This window comes from Parus major, chromosome 3 (genome assembly GCF_001522545.3).
Source record: "Parus major isolate Abel chromosome 3, Parus_major1.1, whole genome shotgun sequence".
NCBI classification, from domain to species: domain Eukaryota; kingdom Metazoa; phylum Chordata; class Aves; order Passeriformes; family Paridae; genus Parus; species Parus major.
Window position 1 is genome coordinate 32,289,111 of NC_031770.1, and position 17,372 is coordinate 32,306,482.

General features: G+C 44.6%; 1 long non-coding RNA gene across 1 annotated transcript in view; it reads left to right on the forward strand.

The window, feature by feature from the left end:
* Positions 1 to 7,673: 7,673 nt before the first annotated feature.
* LOC107202048 overlaps positions 7,674 to 17,372 on the forward strand; it is an 84,966-nt gene continuing 75,267 nt past the window's right edge. Inside the window, exon 1 of the long non-coding RNA XR_001520532.3 lies at positions 7,674 to 7,811. This is a non-coding gene — a long non-coding RNA (uncharacterized LOC107202048). The remainder of the gene's footprint in view (positions 7,812 to 17,372) is intronic.

Here is a 17,372-nt window from a genome sequence, read left to right on the forward strand (position 1 = left end):
AGAACTATGATAACATAATCTGATTTGAATGGCTTCTGCAGGCACCACCTGGCAGCTATTGATATCAAGTTAGGAGAATGAAGATGAATGATCCAGAGGAATATTAAATTACACAGTTTCCTTCCCAAAGGTAATGATGAGTAACAAACTTTCTTTCCCTCCTTTTGCTGTCGCCATCTCTGTTTCCAGGGATTTTTATTCAGTTACTTTCATTTTTCTATTCAGCAACTGTCTGGAGATAGATGGACACTCCTTCTGTTTCTGGAAACCACCACTGCTGAATCAGAATCAGCTGGTTGTGTTGGAATATAGAGGTAATACCCAGAGAGAAACCTGTGCTCTGCAGAGCCTGACTTCACAAGACTGTGAGCAAGAGTGTCAAGAGACAAGCTCTCGAGTCTGCCTTGTTCTGGATATGCAGCTGCTCCCCACCTCTAGCAAAGAGCTTCAGCACAGAGACAAAGAAGAGCTTTCTTTGATAAGCAACATTTCTCACTCCACTCTCTGCAACTAAACATGTGCTCAGCTTGACTAGGACTTCCCTCCCAATCTTGAAGCTTCACCTCTGTTCTCCTGAATTGTCTTTATCCATCAGCATCACAAGAGCATTGCTATAGTATTTAGAGCCTACCTCTGCTTTAGAGGCAAGGGCATTTTCTTTCTCCGTGTCATCATGCAGGAGTGCACAGGTTTGGGAAGTGACAAACAGTATGTTCCTTCATGGTCTTTTAAGTATTAGGTATATATATTGATGGCCTTCTACTGTTTAAGGTGAAATATTTACATCCTCTATGATATGCAAAAGAATTCACTGACAAATGATGACTCACTACCCAAAATCTTTTACTGAATTTCAATCTTTTTTCCAGAAGCAGTTTGTGCCATTCTCTTCCCAGCATGTGAGACATGGTATTTCTTGCTCCTATAAGTTCTAGTGAACCATTATTTTCATTAGCAGCAGACAAATGGGGTTTTGAACACCAGTATTACTCTCCTTTACCAGTCTCATCCCACTTCTATTTTTGCTTCTCACTGGCTTCTAAGCAAGCACTTTAAAATGTGAATTTCCTAGACAATTGCATTATAGAAGGAGTCTGATCTCCACAACTGCCAGCAATAGTAATCCAGCTCTCAGGGCTAAAGATATTCCAAGCTTTTACTTGAACACAAAACAAAGTAAAAAATCACTCTGTAGCAGGTGGGACTGAAATACTTATATTGACATAACACAAGTAGGGAAGAACAAAGTGTACTGGAAGGAGTAGTGGTCAAAGAGGGGAGAAAGAAGTTTTTTTTAGTGGACAATGTTCTGAGAGCTGGGGTCATTTAAAACTGTATGAGCCCACAGACTACAGAGCAGATTGGGGGAACTATGTATCTTTTAGATACTGGGGGGACTTATCTATCTTATCTGGAATGTGATGAATTAAATGTAAACAATTTAGCCATCATCAATACTGTTTGTTTCCATCAAAATCTTACCTAGGGACACACACTTTGCTTCCTAAATTGTGACCATATTCAGCAGACATGGAAGTTATTATTATTAATTTTTTAGAAAACAAGTCATGGAGCCCAAAAGGGCTTTTCTTTGCTGGGCACTACACAAGCATGGGTGGAGAGAGAGGGCCCCTTGATTTGAGAATCTGTAAAGATACAGGGAGACAGGAAGTACAATTTTACTATTGCTGCAGAAGTCCAGGCATGGAGGATGTGCATGCAATCGAAGACCATTAATGGCAAAACTCAGAGCTGGAGTCAAGTACGGTACTCTCCATTACTGTTGCTTATACTGTAAGTTCTTCTAGTCTCTTTGAAATCTCCTGATAGGACTAATTCTTCTGTAGGCACACCCTGAAATTGATAATTATTGTTTACACACTTTATTTTCTATGTCTAATGCTGGCCCTGGTGAAAAGCAGTGTAAATACTGAGTCATTGTCTTGACAAATACAAAAGGTTGGTGCTCACATCTTACCCTGTGGAAAGATTTCTGGAGAACACAGCACATAGATGATAAAATCAGTGCCAAGAGATGTAAAGAAAACTCCATTGAGACTCTGGTTCTAGTTCCAGGATTGTCGAAATGCCAAATTTTAAGTAGCTTGGACATTGTGGAGAAATCCCACTGAGGCCATTTCTTGTTATCTTCTCAGAAGGAGAGTGGTCGTTAGGCAATGCCAATGAAGGTTTTAGCCTTGATCAGGCACTGAGGAAAGAGACTCTCTGGTCACAGTCACAGTGGGTCAGCCCACCTCACTGGCTGCTTATGAAAGCCACTGTCAGAATTACAGATGGAAAGTGCATTACAAGATCTGACTGTTACAGCCACAAGGACCACAGTGGCTGATCTCATCACACCACTTGCAAAACCCAACAGACAAAGCTATGCCAGGCCAGATGGCAGTCCAGACGTTTTGTTCTTCCCCAGTACTTATCAAACCCAGTACATTCTGGTAAACTAGACCACGTACTTTAGCAATTATCGCAGACTGGATGTGAAGACTCCAAGTGATAAAAAATTTGCCATTTTTCTCAGGAAATTATTTCAGTTATTTCTTTCCTGAAACTTTAAAGACCCCCCACCCCTGCATCTTACTTTCAGCTTGAATTTTATGAGTTCCGTTTTCTGGTTTGGATTTCATTAGGGTTTTGTTTGTGGGGTAATAGGCCTTTCTGCTCTTGGGTGCATTTTTCTTTAGTAGACCATAAGAATATCATAGTGTCCCTACGTTTCTTCAGATAAATTATATGGTATCCTGAAGAATTTCTTATCCTAGATAGTATCTAAGAGGTTGCATGTAATTTCTGTAGCTCATTTCTGAGCCTTTCCAAGTCATTCTGCGTCCCTTTTGAAGGTGGGTAAATGTTTTGTCAATGTCATGCCAGTGGGAAATGTTCTTTCTGCTACTCCATATCTCCTTAATTGTCTACCAGGAGGAACAGGTTAGGCTTTCTTGCTCTTCCAAGAGCCAGCTTCCAGTGAATTATCTGTCTTCCTCCAGAGCTTCTCAAAGTCACTGCTTTCCAGAGTGCATACTCATAAACATGTAAAGCTTGTCTGGACTTGTATGGACTTGTATGGACTACTCCCTGGAATATTCATCTAGGACATTACACGTCTATGATGTGTTATTACACACATCACCTGGTTGCTGACCAGTTATGAACAGCAGGAATCACTTTGTGTCACTGATCTGCTGTTACAGCCATTTTACTTTTCCAATCTTCTACTCAGAAACTCTCCAGCATGGGGAGCATTGAAATGCTGTTCTAGCATTCTGTTGTCTTCCAGAATAGGGAATAACTCATATTCCAGTCCACTTCCTTTCCCTGCCTCATTCACCTGAAATTTATTTTTTTGCTATGTGTGTGCAAACCAGGTTTTAATAATATTTCCACCTTCGTTATTTCCCCAGTCTTTATTGTGCTAGTATCCTGGTCAGTGTCATAACTTTAGGAAATCTGCATCGTTATTTCATAAGATGCATTATTTCATAATCTGCACTATTATTTCTTTATTTATACGAGGCAGTGACTGGAGACTCCAGAGGGTCTCGTGCCTAAGCATGTAGCATGACTGTTGGTAACGCTGCACCATCATAATCTGAGAATCTAGGAACAAGATACACAGAATCTTGGAGAAAGGATTTCACAATCAATTTGTTTTGTAGCTGGGGAACAATGACATGGAGAAGTTCAGAATAAGGATGTGTGTGACTATGGCTTGGCTGTTAACACCCAAACTTTTCCAGCAACTGAGTAGCAGGAAACACCCTCACCCAACCTTTTGACCTCACTATTGCCTGACATTCATGTCTGATTTGCAAATATCTTGCCTTTCTGCTCCTTCTTCCTTACCCTTTGCCATCCCTGCTTTAATCCTCAGACAGCTGGTCTCATCTCAAGTGCACATTTACCTGTGTTGCCTCAGCCATGATAATGTATTCCACAATATCACATGTCCTCCTCAATGATGTAATTTTGGCCAAGGGATCCATTACTCACTTTCAGAATACTTCCTGCCACTGAGACATGAAACTGCTCTTTTATGGCTCTCTATTCCTCCTTCAAAACTGTGGAACCTCCTTTCTCATTAGACATTGACCAGAGGCCGTCAGATTATGCAAGAATGTGAATTCTCCACACCGTATGAATTTTGCATCAGTTGTCCTGCACAGTGTCTTTTTACTGTAGTGAGCACAAAAAGCTGGTCTCATGAGAAGACAGATGTAAAATCCCAAACTCTGCCTATGCACCTGCTCCTTTAAGCAGTCCTAGGGCCAGCCAGCTCTTCCACAGCTGGCTAGCAGATGGGGAAAGGTGAGAACAGGCAGGCTGCTGTTCATGGTTTCTGTGGCAGAGTAGTAGGATTGCATTAAGCTCCTCTTAACACATTATGCAGAATCCTAAGTCTTTAGCTGAACCAGGACTACAATCCTCTTATGCGACTTTGCTGAAATTCCATGAGTTACATGCACGCACGCACACACACCAGCACAGAGGAGCCTTCAGGAGCAGCTTACCCCTCACAGGTGACAAATGACACCAGGCAAGTTTGTGCTGGAAAGCCCGTGAGCCATCAGTCACCTACAGACGAGAGATGACTTTTGGCTCCCCCCAAGCTTAATGCATCTTATGATTGCCTTCTTTTTATTTATGGATAATGGACCTGCTTGTTAAGGTTGGCTTGTCCTTTCTTGCTGGGGATTTTTGTGTGTTTGTTTTCCGTTTCCAGCATATTCATGTAAAGTCTTTACCTCCCTTGACCTTCAGCAACAAGGTAATGACTTGTGTTTGGGTTTGACAGTCTGTGAGAGGTGTTTGCCACGGTGTTACTCACCTCTGTGCAGGACACCAGGAAAAAGTTGAGGAGTTGCTGCAAGAGTGGACATGACTGCCAACACTGTATGTACACATGCAAGTGGGGGACATCCTGCCTTACTTGGAAATGGGGTTTCCCAGATCTCATTCCCAATGCAGTTGCAATGAGCAGAGGTTTATAGTAGCAATCAGGGTTCTCCCCCTTCATTGCAGTAATTTGATATCATAAGTATTAATTGGTTATTTATTTGGGTCAGGATTTTCAAAATTTACGTGTCCACTCACCTAGGGACTGGCCTTTCAATGCTGGTTGAAAAAAAACAATTCAGACTCGTTTTAAGGTATCTTACATCGACACTTGAAGCCAGATGGCCAAAAAAATCTATGTAAAGAAAAATGGGAGCTCCTTAGGAGCTGGCACCCTCTGTCACCTTGAGACCTTATGTGTCAGCTGAGCATGCTGGAGTGGAGAATATGAACGCTGGGCTCTTGCTACTTCCCAACATAGGTATATTTTTAATTTGTTTTGGCTTTCCTGCTCTCTGATAGGATCTTCCTACCTGTTTGCCCCTTCATACAAACTCAGGCCACTGTCTGCAATGCAGGACAATATAAACAGCCTTGTGCAGCAGCTGAAACTGCAGAAGAAGCTGATTGTGGGACAGCTGGCTAGGGAAGGGGCAGATAGATGGCACCTTGAGGGACAAATGTAGTCCTGAAGATTTCTGAGGCTGGCCTCCAGGACTTCTCAGTGGTGAACTTGTGGTGCCAGTCCTGCAGACATGTGTCCTGATGCTCAGCAGAGTCCTCTGTTTAGGTCCTAAGGAGACTCTGGACCCACGGGAACTGTGGCATTGCAAGTGCCCTTGACAATGGCTGAGTGGTTGTCTACATGCTGAGGCTGTCCCTTGCAGGGCTACCATCCATTCCTCTTGCTGGAGCTGTGTCAAAGCAGTCAAAGGCAGGTTGTCCTGTGAGACTCTATAACCCAGGGAATTGCAGCTCTCTGCTCTTGAGGGCATCCTTGGTACAAAGGTATTTATTTAAGTGTGCCAGCCATGGGATATTTTGAATCTCTCTGGATAACTTCAGGATTGTGTCAGTGTCTCTGGATTTTTTTCAAGAGTAGGAGTGATTTGAAAAAAATAAAAAATAGACAGCTATGCCAGAAATGGTGTGGTGCACTCATGATGGTATTTACAGTAACCATCTCCAGGCAGGGTTACAGGGAACATTTTTAACATTTGTATCTCCTTCAAACAATCCATTTCATTTCTCTCCCCTGCTGAAGTGGAAGACTGGCCACCCTTGAGACAGAGTATGCCCTTTTCCATCAGAGGACTAAGCACCAGCCGGTCCCCCTGTGCTATAGAGTTTCCAGCAGCCAGCCCTATGCAAAGTAGTGTCTCACGTGATGGATGCAGAGCTGCTGCTGTCACCAGAGCTACTACTGCACTGCAAATAGCTCCAAGCCCTGCAGAAATACTCCACTGCATCCTTGCATTACCCTCAGCAGGGACAGTTTTGTGTGTGCTGAGGACTGCTGTGAGGTGGTGGTTCTATTGCATGGTGCCTGGGCATGTGAAGCCTCACCTTGATATCTCATTCTCCAGACAACTTAAGACTGCTCCTACTCATGCAGCTATGGTGGGTTTCATAATCTTGTCTGTGCAGCCTTGTCTTTAAGTTTGTGGCCTCACCAGCTGCTGATAGCAGTGAGACTGATTGCAGCAGTGCCTGGCTGCAGGCCAGTGTGTGCAGCCTTTGTGGCCACCACTCCTCCTGACAACATCCCTTCCCCTGTCAGTCCATGCTGCCTCACAAGCAGCTCTGCTGCTGCTGCTGCTGCTGCCACGCTGTCCAGATCTAGAACATCCTCACCATTCTTCCAATCCCGTGCCTCTCACAGCTCTGTTATCCTGCCTGAGATGCAGTCAACCTCTCAGTTGGTCCAGAGCTTTTCCAAGCCTGGTTCCCCCAGTACATGATTCAGCTGACCTCAGTATCCCCCGGCTCTTGATTTAGCCTGCTGTGAAGAGGTGTTGTTAGTCACTGTCTTTTAGAATCTCAACAGAGATGGTAAAAACCCCCATGTTTCTCTTGGTGTTGATTCATGTTTTAGGAACAGATATTCGTGAAATTATGAAGGCTCATTTCTGACTTATTTCAAACATAAGATCTATCAAACCTAGGTGTCTGTTGATACATTTTGTACTTACTAACCTATCCAGACCAGACAGCACTGTGCAGGGAAAGTTTTGTTTTGTCAGAGGACTGCTAGATGCCTATGGTGCCCTTCTTCAAAGCAGCGCTCATGAGCATTTGAGGACAATGCTTTTAGGGAGGAAGTGCTCCATTGAAAGAAATACCACATGAAGGTCACTGTAAATGTAATTATACAAGACTCTATACTGGTTTCAAGAAAGGGAAATACACTCTAGTGATTCCTGTGGTACTGCATTATGATGCTCCCCTTTTCCTTCAGGAAACTGAAACCTGAAGAACGGTGATTTTCTTAAGATCACCTGCTGAGCTGGTTTCAGAACCCAGCTATCAGCTCTAGGTCCAAAGCCATATTCTCTTTCCCAGAGATATCATGCTCCACATGGGGACTGCAATCCTGACATTGTACTTGCTCTAATTTTTACTTAAAGGGCAAATCAATTGGAGCTAAGCTACCCATCCCTGTTTGAAGCCAGGCCAAGTCACAGTTGAGCACCATTTATGAAATAGTAACTGGAGCTCTGGAAACTGAATTACTATATTTATTCAGCCTGAGGTGAAGTCTGTCACCAGATAATTGCAAACGGGAATGAACTTATTCCAGGAAGGTCAGTTTCATCTCTTGCAAGCTCAGTTCATAGTTACTGTTTGTTAACTGCAACTGAACTGCACGGAGGCTTTGTGCTGGAGAATTTCTCTAAGAGATAGGATGAAACAGTGCCTAGCCCAAAGAATTCACAGGAGAGGATGTTTTTCTCATGCAGGTTAGTAGCAGGGCTTTTTCTTAAAGCAAAAATTTTCTGTATTTACTGTGCTTTTAATAGAAAACACTCAGACCAGAATGTTTTCTAGAAGATACTGTGCTTTTAATAGGAAACACTCAGATCAGAATGTTTTCTAGGAGATGTGAGTCTGAAACAAGAGAAAGAGAAATCCTTTTGTGGGGGAAGGAGCAGAGAAACAAAGAAAGTTTAGGGCAGAGAGGAGATGTGGCATGGTTTGGCAATGAAAGGCTGGTGAGGCAGAGGGGAGTGGAAGGGGCTGACATGCAAGAACAATGCAATACAATGAATAAAAAGTCAAGATCAAGCATGCTGTAGAAGTGTCTCTGGCAAAGATGTCTGCTTGGCTGCACACAGGCGTGATCTGCACGCTGCCTGTCCCAAATCTAGCAGCAGTTTCTCCTGAGTTGGAACTATCTCCAGAGAGGCTGCCAAAACCTCTTTCCTGGACACTCAGCAGAGATGCTGGTTGAGCTCCCATTAGAGAATTGGCCTGACTTCTGGGAACAGAGCCGGTCCAGTCACACCCCTTTCATGCTCACTGCTCTTGGAGTGACCAAACTATTGTTTGCAGAACGTGAATTGCAGAGCTGCATGCGTGGAACTGAATCAAAATTCCCACATTCCAAGAGCTGAGTAGAAAATCTTCATACCCTCAACTTGCTGGGCGTGGGTGGTTGTCACCAAGCATGTGTGTGTATATGGTCCTATTCACAGAGGCTTCAGATGACCCAATATCTGAGGCATGAACTGCAGCAGTGCCAGGCTGCTGTTAGTAGTCTTGGAGCATTGTTTTAAATTGGCTTGCCATACAACATCAGATCTGTCACCTGCAGGATATGAACCCCTCCATGCTAGTACCTGTCATGTCCATTTCTGCACTCAGCACCCCACTTTTTCAAAGGTTTTATATTCCCATACATCACATCTAGATCAGAAACATAAACAATTATGCACAGATGCTGTCCATTCTGGTCATAGCAGACATCTGAATCAGCCTAATGGCTCCATTGTCTATTCTGAGTGGAAATGTGATTGTTATCAGTTCCTCCAGAGATATACTTCAAGATACTCTGCAGTGGTTGGTTCTGGACTAAGCAAGCTTGAGGGCAAATTCCTTCTCAGCCCTGTGGCCTTGAAATCAGTTTATCAGAAACAACAAAGAACATTTTTCTTTTGGAAGTCTAACATGCTTTAAATAGTTACTATTCCAATGCAACATTTGGAGACCATTATAAATACTACCTACTTCTTAGAAAAATACCTTGCTTGGCTTGTGTGCCCCAATAGCACTATTGAGATAGTGAGTTCCTGCTAATCTGATAAGATGACAATAAGGTCATATGCAGTGTTCATGGGGTGTTGTCTTGCTGTTGGGCCTTAGAACTGGGAGTTCTTTTGTGTGATACAGTGCTGACAAGCTCTGGCCCCACAACATTTTTGTAGGAATTCAGTTTGGCCTCATCCCTCTCTTTGTCACTGCCCTAAGCCACAGGACTCCTGGAGCTGTGAGGCAGGACTGATGGCAGCACATGTTCTCCTGAACACAAAGATCAGTGCTCTCAGGCTCTCAGGAAACCTTGTTTCAGCTGTGTGTGCTGAAATGGAAGTGGAAATGGTGCCTTTTCATTAGTACACAGGAGTATTGGTGTGTGCCTGCTTCTGTGCCAGCAGGTATTAATGCCCATCAGAGCGTGCCAACCAGCAGGCACTGTCTAATCCTGGTGTTGTATAATGAATACAATTATTGAGAGGGGGAACTGAAGGTCAGAGAACAAGAATGAAGCTGTCTGATGCAGAACTGCCGTGCTCTGTAGAGATTTCAGGGCACAGTCCCCTCTGGTACCATTCTTTCTTGCTCCTGGAGATCTGACCAGTGGTCTTCTCTTACTCAAGATGCCCATGTTCACGGGAAAGGCTATGAAGATCCCATTTGGAATAGAAAGAACAAGACCAATTTCAGCTCCAGATTCCTCTGCCCTCTTGGGCTGTATCTGATCATAGCTGGATATTAGAGTCCCTCCCACCAGTTTGAGACCATATTGAAAGCTAGGGCTGGAGCCTGACAAAATAAATTAAGACTTCCTTCCCTTCAGCCTGTTACAAGTCTGACAGTGTGACTATACTATGGGGTGAAAAAGAGTGGGCAGAACCCAAGAAAGAATATTTCTGATATTACAGTGCTGTAGTGTTACAGACATGGAAAATGGGCCAAGAGGCAGGAAGTGGCAGATGGATGTCTAGACTACCCACCTAGATGAAGGAACTACCTATCTAGTTGAAGGATAGAGGAAGTGAAGGGGAATGGGAGGATGGTCTGAAGGAGGCAATAAGCCCAAGTGATTTTGTATCAGCTCTTCATCATAAACCGAAGTTTCCATCCCTAGGTCTTGTCTCTCTTTACCATCATATGAAAAACTGAGGGTTCTGAAGATACAGATCAATTCACAGAAGGAAGAAGAGGGTTGCTGCATTACTCTGTAGGACTTCAGGAAAGAGTTGGATGGACTCCAAAGGGGACTGCCTTTGAGCAGCCTCCATCTGAAAGGATTGGTCTGAGGTCTGAGGCATTTAGGAAGGGGGAAACAGGATTCTCAGGATTGTATGAAGTTCACAGAGAGCTAAATAGCTAATTAATTTCTCCAAATGCACAATTGCCTATCATCTGCCTTTTTTGTGAAATTATCCAGAAGTAGTGGGAAGGGACCAAAAGCAGAGGCTAATACACAGCAGCCCTGTTAATCATTTATTACTGTTTAGCTGGTGCCTGTAATGTGTGTGTGGAGGTGGGTCTGATGAGCTCTGAAATTCTGGTTCCCATCTGGAACATTTTGCTGTGCTCAGACTTTGTTCACACTATGTTTACCTTCAATCAGCCATCTGGCCTGTCACCAAGAAATACATCAGAACAGGTACTGATCTGTGCAATTGATTTTGTGTCATTTTCTCCTCTGGGACCGTGTTCACACGAGACTAACTCATAATATAACAAGCTCACAATGCTACTGTGGCCCCCCACAAGAGTTCTCTGCCATGAGAACATCTCCTGCCTACAAATAGAACTCTAAAGACATAGTTCAAGTACCAGTGTCTGTTGGTACATTGACTAACTAGGACTAAAGGAGAGGGTTAAAGGCGTGGGACACGCAAGCTCATTTATTCCTGCTTAGGGCGAATGTCTTTCTGTTGAGCAGTTGTGCCTGGAGAACATCTCAGAGAAGCATCTTCTAAAAGGCAGACTACTGGGGTCTTCAGGCAATATTTTCTTTAATGTCAAAGGGACTTGAAAGAAGTGGTCTGGTCCTTCTCCCCACATCTCCTGAGTTCTCATGGGAAGGCTGGTATTTAAATTCCTCCCCTACAACAGGTGAGGTTGTCCTCAGCTATCTGGGATTCCCCTAGCATCACCACTCCCTTGGGATCTCTGCCATCCCCCTAGCCCTGAGGAGGTATTGGTTAAAGAGAGGAAGCTGTAAGGAGGGAGGCAAGAATAGGACTATTTGGAATCTGGAGGCAAAGATCCTGAGCTGATTTTAGTTGATAAAGGTGGCTCCCAAAGACACAGCGAGTGAGAGGCTCCCTCTGATAGGAAGAGCTGTGAGTGGGACTCCTCTGAGTACAGCCCTGCACACATATAATCTAGCTACTCTCAGACCTACTGCTTCCATCATCCTGGTTTGTCCACTCAGCAGTGTCTGGTGTCTGTTCAGTTCATAAGGCAAAGCCCAGTGGTCTGTGAAGCTCAGCATTCCTGAATATCCCCTTTGCCTTGAAAGGAGGTGCATATAAACTAGTTGTACAAAACTGATACAGGAAGAAAAAGTAGCTAAATTTTAAATAGTCACTGAGAAAAACAAGCATTCCTTAGAACCTATTGTGCACCATTCCTGCAAGTAAGACATATATGAGGGACAAAGGAAGCAGAGTCCCATAGACATTCCTGTTTCCAATCAGTGGCACAACCCATAACCTCATGTCATAGCCCACTGTCGTCTAGGCCATAACAGAAGTGCGGTCAAGAGCGCGACCTTTCTTCTGTTCAGACTAGATTTCTTCATGAGTAGAATGTACTAGAGGGATTACGAACAGTGACAAAGGATAAGGCAAAAATAATAGGAGGACCATTTTCAGGGAATAAAAACAAACAGTGGCATGAAAGAGACATGTATTCATGGGCTTACAAAAAGAAAAAAGGGTGGAAATCTTCTAACAGAGCAATTTTCTGTTTCTATTGTCTTCTATTGTAACTGTCCTAAATTTTGCTAGTCTCTTTTCTCCACTGGGTATGAATGGAAGGACTTGCTAACAAGTGAAACCAAACTTTTCCATCTTATGTCCAATTTGTCTCCAAAACCCAGAGTTAGGCAGCTGGAATGCATTTTCAGTGGCTGTGAGGACATTTGACATTATTCATCCAGATGCACTGAGCTTCTGAAAGGGGCTGCTTCACATGTATTTTGGAACCTACTTTCAGGCACCAATATTTGAAAGACGGCTGCACTAAACAGCTCTCCTGCTGCAGCACTATAAGGGAGGGAATAGGACAGAATCCAACTCTCAGAAATTCTAAAGCAGCAGCTTTGGCCCTAATATTCACAGTCAGCACCTGCATTTGGAAGCAGGGCACTCTTCAGGCATTTTTTGGACTATAACTTTAATTTATAGGTGCTTGGACAGTTCTGCCCTGAGCTGTGCTGATGTGCAAAGGAGACTGGATAAAAGGAGGGAGCTGATCTCATTGTTGTATTGAGCATCACTTAGCTCTTTGTTTGCAGCCCCCTTTTTTTTGACTTCTCATCTTTTCAGACAACTGACATGCACAGTCCAATGGAAAGCAGGCTGTTGGGGAGCACCTCAGTCCCTGCCAATCTTGTGAAAGCACACAGGCCTTGCTACACATGTTAACAAAAGCTCATTTTCTTGCTGCTCATCTGAAGGTCAACCTATTAGAAAGACTCTGGGGTTAACTGGACACTCCACTGCACATTCATTACTTGCAGGTGTTCTTCCAAGCTAGCTCCTCTTCTTGCTTTCCCCTTCCCAAAGCACTTTTCTCTGCGATATCCAGCTCAGTGGTGGCAGGCAGGGGCTGCAGCTGTAGAAGTTCAAGCCAGATTATTCAGGTTGATCAAAACCACTGGAACCCAGGTGCAGAGAGGGAGGGAGAAAATTTCCCATTTACTGCTGGGAGTCTCAGTCATATGGACTTATATGTGAATAATAAGACTAGACAAATTAGATCCTAATTGATATCAGGCATATTCAATGGGCCTTGCAGCTGTTGGATGTTTTTTCTCTGAATTCATTGCCTTGTAGATTAGGATCCTTGGACAGAGGGTGCAAACAGAAACCAAAGCTGTAAAGAATGACACAGAGCTCCCTTAGGGAAAGAACTGTTTTGCAGTACCATGTGCAAGGAAAAGACACCTTCAAGGGAAAGAGGGTAAGGGAGATGCTGAGCTGAGTCTTTGTTCTACACCCTGAGGTGGGAGGACATAAAATGGGTTTTGGGGCAATTCTCACTGAGCAGGACATGGCTCTGCAATGAGCTCCATTTCTTCCAGGGTCTGAACAAATTCAAAAAAAAGCAGATTACAGGCTTGAAGGGCTCTGTAACCTGAAGAGGGCAGTGAGTTTGTAGGACCTGTTTTCAGGCATCAGTTTCAAGTGGAAAAGAATTTAGTCTCAGATCCTTGTGGATCTCTAAGGGCACTACTTGACACTCAAAAATACATTTTTTCCCCTTCCTTCCCTCCCTATATTCCCTAATTTCTTCACAGACTCCCAGCCTCTCCTGCTGCTCTCCCTGACAGGCAATGAGCGCAGCTGGGGCCCACGAGTGTGGTGCCAGGGGTCAGAGAGGCTGGTATGAGCTGGCTGCGGCATGGATGAAGCAGCACGTATGCATTGCTGTGATGAGCCTTGTGCCTCGGTTGCACAGCAACCCAGGGACACAGGCCTGGGTCCCAGCCAGCTGCTGGGGCCAGCCCTGCTGACACCTGGTCCTCAACACCCCTCCAAAGGCTGGATGGGAGTGAGCATCTCTGGCTCGAGGAAAGACTTAGCTGATGGTGCCCAACATGAAGCTCGGGGAGTGAACAGCAAATGCTCCAAGTTCTTGGCAGGCCAAAACAGGATCTGCTAGGTTTATTTATTTATTTTTGGTGGGGAGGAGGGGTATAGGAAGGAGAAGGTTATGATTTAAACATCTATCCTGTTGCCAACCAAAAAAGTCAGTGGGGTGTTAAATTACTATTGACTTTGCAGGCTAGAATTTGCACCCCCCCTCCCCCCCAACCTTGAAGCTCAGCTCTCCCTGCGGTGTCTCTCACTCAACCCTCAGGGCTGCTATAAAGGGAAGACAAGCCTCACTGGTTGACACTGGAGACATTTTACTCACCCCTGCCCCAGCTGATGCAGCTGGTCTTCAAGAGCTGGGCAGGATGGGGCGCTATGCTCCCCCCAGCCCTCCCACCAGACCTGCTGGCTGCCTGAATGTCCTTTTGATTCAAAGTTTTTTAAGAAATTTTTTGCATGCCTCCCAGCAAGCTCCACAGTGGGTGCTCCAGGTGGTAGAGAGTGCCAAGAGAGAGTGAAGGGAGCACAGATGATCTCTGACCTTCTTTTGAATTTAGCCTGGCTTTGGATAATTTTCCCTGCTATGCCTCCTTAGCTTTTGACCAATGCCAGAGGCCTTCACTATCAGACTACTTTGTGATTTTAAAGGGGTTTGAGGCTTTTAATCTCCTCCACCCTCCTTTCACAGATGTTTGTGTTTGAGGTATCTGCTCAGCTGGGCTCTTCACAGGGTGAAACAACATGAAAAGTCCTCTGCCATGGCACAGTGTTGCCTTTCATGGAGCTCTCCAGCAGGACTCTTTCCAACAGTTGCAGAGCACACAGGGACCGTGTAAAAAAGAATGTAGTCTCAGATGTCACCCTTGACTGATCTTGAGCTACCCGTGGGGTACAGAGATGAAGTACCCAGCTGAGATCATGTTGCCAAGGGCTCAGTTTCAGGGAGGGGAAAGTGGTGATGAAGGGGTCTCCTGGCACTAGTATGTGTAGGGGAGCAGAAAAGGTAAAGCGAAGGGACCCTAAAAAAGAGAGGACAAGGGAGTGCAAGAGAGCCATAACAAGCCACACAGAGGCAGCTCACTCCCCTACACTGAGAGGAAGTCAGCTGAAATCAAGAGCCCCAAGTCTTGTGCTGCAGTCAAGCTAGCTCTGGAAACCATAGTGAGCGGCACTTAATCCTGTGAATAGGCCAGCTTGTCCTCAGGGATTTCAAAGCAAAACTGTGTACTGTGTGTTAGAAGTCAAGGGAGGCACACAGGTAAAAGGATGGGCACTCTGCAAAATTGGGGCCACACATTAGCAAGGTTTGTGCCAAAGGAAAAAGAAGTTAATGAAAAGCAGTGTTACCCTGCAACGACTTGGCTTGCTTAGCCTGTGGGCTCTATTTGATTACGCTTCTCTTTAATAATATCAGCCACTTTGCTAATGTCTCTTAAATGAAGAGACCTGTGTGGGTAAGCCATAGCAGGACCATACATGCTGGATCAGGAGGCAACATGGACTGAAGCAAGATCAGGGTGTTCTGGAGTCTGGTTGTTGCTTGGGTGTTGAAACGGTCATGAAGAGACATCCCAGGACCTAAAAATTAGAGTGTGTGGAGTTAGTGAGGAGGCACAATTTGTTCCGTGCCTCCTCCAATCAGTGTATCAGTGAGTTCCAGTTGTTCCAGCCCAAAATCACCACTTAGTTGAGTCAAGACACCAGCAACAGCAGATTATCGTCAAGCTTTCATCACCCAGGGCTGAGCATGAGTGTGAGAAATTTCAGCCCAGGGGGAAAAAAAAATCTACTTGAAATGGTTTCAGAAGGTTGCAGAAGCCAATGAAAATAAGTGATTGAAATAAAAGGGCCACCTCAACTATTAAAGCAGGCAATGTGTAAGTGCATCCCGGCAAGGAGGAGAGGAATTGCATGGTCTGGTGTGATCAGTGCAAGATTCCAAAAAGTATCTTAATTTTACAAAAGATCTTACTGAGTAGACCATCAGAGACTTATTCTTGTTCCAGCAGGATATTGAATCAGTGCACTGTGAATCAAAAAGCCATTGAGTTGTCTATTGATTTAACGGGCTCCTTTTTGTCAGCAGCTTTTCTCCTTGCAATTTGTAGCCACAAGAGTGAAGCAGGATGGATTATAGGCTGTGTCTCCTGTGAGGAGGTAGTGGTGACTATGCCCCTCTTGTAGTATCACTAGTGCTTTCCTGCCCACCCCTTCCTAAACAGAATGATGACACTAGGATCTGAACAACACTACTGTGAGACAAATCATTTGCAAGTATACAGGACCATAGAGGCCTGTACAGACAGCTCAGCATAGATGTTATAATTTCTGTATTTCCCCAGCTCCTGTTTATCCTTTCATACTACACATCCAGAATATTGCACATCTGTGCATGTTGCAAAAGACCAACTCATGGCAGCCCCTTCTGCTGCATTTATAGAACTATTCATTCCCAGGTTCTAACAGCCTTATTGCACCAGTAAGATATGGTGGCCAGGGCAGGAGCTGTGCTTCTTTTAAGCCTGAAGCTGGTATGTTTCCTCAATATTCTCTGGGACTTCTGACAAATTTCTGCTGCCTCTTTGTTTCTCATGAGTAGAAAACCATTTCTACTCCCTCCTTCAAACCAGCCCTTTCCATTCCACTAAACGTCTCACAACTTTTGTCTCTCCTTTCATCACCATCCTCCTCTGTGACATGGTTGACTTCCTCTTTCATGCCTAACCCTGCTTTGCCTCTTGGTATCTGCGTAATCTGCATGGAAAACTCATCGGGGAAAAGGGCTGGTCTTGCTTGCTGCTGGTCTAGCACCAAGTACACCACTTGTGCATTTTAAATAATCAACAGGCATCTGTCAAATACAGATGAGAGCACACCTGTTCCTGAAGGCTGGATCTGCTGCTGCTTCCATGACAGCATGCTCAGCTTCCCATGGAGGATATCCTGGGATATGTGAGGAAATGTGGTAGAGGGATAGCTGGCTGTGCTACAACCATCACTTTGGGGAAACTACCCAGTAGGGGATGGCCTGTAAAGCTGAGTCATGGCTGCAGGGAAAAATTTGAATCCTCTTGCTGCATCTCTGTGTAACTGGTCCAAGATCTTTAGTGGTTCTTCTTTTATTACTTTGCTGCATCAGACTAAGGGAAAATGCTAGCTTTGATGAGTTGCCAAGTCCCTGCTGAATTATAACTACTAGAAACACCCAGAAGAGTGATTCTTGAAAGGACAGGAACAGATATATATATTTTCGTATTATATCCTCAGCAATTTTAGCTGACACTGACAGGGGCCTTCAGCCACAAAGGGTCACATGCAGTGGAAAGAGACTGTTCTGCTTACAGAGGGCACGTGTACCCTGTAAACCACAGGGCTGCCCTCTGGGAAGGCAACCTGATTTAAGCAAGAACCGGGAGCAGGCTGTGGGTCCCTCTTTTCATGGGGCTGTCATGATGATCCTGTGGA